The sequence below is a fragment of the Magnolia sinica genome, chromosome 6 (genome assembly GCF_029962835.1).
Source record: "Magnolia sinica isolate HGM2019 chromosome 6, MsV1, whole genome shotgun sequence".
Classification (NCBI taxonomy): domain Eukaryota; kingdom Viridiplantae; phylum Streptophyta; class Magnoliopsida; order Magnoliales; family Magnoliaceae; genus Magnolia; species Magnolia sinica.
The window spans coordinates 29,678,918-29,681,260 of NC_080578.1; the positions used below are offsets into that span (position 1 = coordinate 29,678,918).

General features: G+C 34.9%; 1 long non-coding RNA gene across 2 annotated transcripts; it reads left to right on the forward strand.

Moving 5' to 3' along the window:
- Positions 1-919: 919 nt before the first annotated feature.
- Positions 920-1,948, forward strand: LOC131249948 (uncharacterized). Of its 2 annotated transcripts, XR_009172920.1 has the most exons (3): positions 942-1,221; positions 1,380-1,421; positions 1,599-1,948. It is a non-coding gene; the product is annotated as an uncharacterized LOC131249948 (long non-coding RNA). The 2 variants fall into 2 exon arrangements; XR_009172919.1 differs by having other exon boundaries at positions 920-1,221; positions 1,380-1,948.
- Positions 1,949-2,343: the final 395 nt, after the last annotated feature.

Sequence of the window (2,343 nt, forward strand, 5' to 3'; positions counted from 1 at the left end):
GTTTCAGAAATTTCAATATTTGGCCTTTCATTGGTTTCTTTACACTTTCTTTACAGTTTGGTTTATTCTATTTAAATGTTAGATCATTGAAATTGAATCTATTTTTTGGTCAATGTTTATAGCAATGTCTGTTACATGCCATTGCAATTCTTTTAGTAAGGCAATTTTCTTCTATTCTCTTCTATCTTCTTCCCTTTTCCTTTTATTAGTTGAACCTGGAAAATCACTCAATGAAACCATTGAAAAAAATCATTACGATTTACGAGTAACCTTCACACATTAAATGTTAACTAGAGTTTTACCAAATGTTAACTCTCGTCTCATGGCAGATTCAACTCTCTTCATGACAGATTGATGTTGTTTCTTAATCATAGATTCTTGTTGTATTTGAACTACAAGTACTGCTATGTTTTAGCTGCTATTCTGATGTCCATCTCATTTAATCAACAACTGCTCATTGAATCTAACAAACAACTATCTATTATTTATGTTGTCCATCTCTATGTTTTATGGGACACCCTAGGTCTGGATTGCATCTCTTTCTTTCCCCTTTACTAGATTGGTCAATTCTTTAAGCACTAAACATCTGCCTTTGAATTTATTGGGTGTTGAATCTTTGATCTCTTTTGGCCAATTTTTCAGTTTCTGGTTTGCCACTAATTTGCAGTAGTTACCCTAAAGCAGTTGAGAAAGACCTGGTGGTCTAGTGGCAATGCAATGCCTAGGAATTCCCAGTTTTGGATTTTTGAGTGACAATTAAAATTTTCTGAAATAGGAAAAAAAAAAAAAAAGTGGCCTAAGTTACTGAATAAGATGACGGGGTATCATTTAATTATACTAGGGCCAAGCCTTCTGACTTTTTTTTTTTTTTTTTTTTGAGGAGTAATGAATTTTTATCAAAGGCCCAAGGCATTTGACAATTATCTATTTCTTGTATCAATTCAAAGATAATTTTTACTTTTCTTATGCCTGTCAGTGACATATGATACGTGGTGGTGGTTATATCACAAACTAGCTCATCAATCATCCATGATATTGTATACATTTCCTTCATTCTACTCATTGTTGGTACTTTGGCTAATAGGTAAAAGTCATTTGCTTCTCAAAGACTGGGGAACGTGCCTCTCCGTTCTTGCGGCAAGCTACTAAGGACTATTGAGCATATGCCTCTTTTGCATTCGTGCTATGGCGAGAAGAGGAATCGTCTATATGGTGGAACTTGTAGGTCCCAAAGTTGGCAACAACTGAATCTGCATATGATTTCATTCTCCATTTAGTCTTTTGTAGTTCCTAGTTGAACACTTTTGACAAGCATAGTGAATTATTATCCTCATATTTCAACAGAGTTTTCTTTTCAAGCATCACTCTTTCTTCATCAGGTGTGACATACTTTGCTGATCTTCTGTTCTGAAGAAAGTGAGGTTGGTTCACTCATCAGATGTGGCTAGCATACAAAACTAATGTGTAGCTAGAGAAGAAAAAAAAAAGATTTTTTTTCTTAGCAATCCACTATTTTGTACACTATGAACCACCTTTTCTGTGCTGTTTTCTTGCTCATCTATGAAAAATGAAATAAATCATTGAGTTTCCTTATTCAGATACACTTTAGAAGCCCTGGCATGCCGTTGTTGCCCATGGCAAAAGATGGTACTGAGGCTCTTGGCTCAATGTGAAATGATGCTCCTTTAGCTGTGATGTCCAACAAAGAGAAACTTACATTTGAGTATTTCAAGCAGAAGTTTGCTCAGTTACAAACCCACCGATTGATCCGATCTGAGAGAAGATAGTCACTTGGAAGGGGACCTTACTGAAATAGTTCATGTGGAAGGCTATGTGGCAGTTTGTTTGTTTTGAAAACTTTAAATAGACCATTAATTGTTTTGTTGGTATTGTGCTAATTGTTGTCTTAATGGATGTTAAATGGGTGAAACATGCACAGGTTCAATCATTGGTTAATTATAATATTGTTAGCTTTTGTTAATAGAAACTAGATTTAGCCTCGGTTATTGATAAATGATGTTAAAAATTGAATTTAGCCTCAATTGATGACAACAAAGGCTAAATCTATCTTTAGTCTCAGTTTTGCCTCCGTTACCTAAACTGAGACTACAACTCCCGTAGCTAAAGGCTTTAGCCTTGGTTGTTGAGAACCGAGGCTAAAATAGATTTAGCTTCAATTACAGGCAACTGAGGCTAAAATTTGGATTTAGTCTCAATTGGAAACAATGGAGGCTAAAATTTTGATTTAGCCTCATTTCGAGAAAATTGAAGCTAAAAAGGTTCTTTTAGTTTCACTTCAAGAACCAAGGCTATAAAATTCACTTTAGCCTCGGTTGCTAAAAC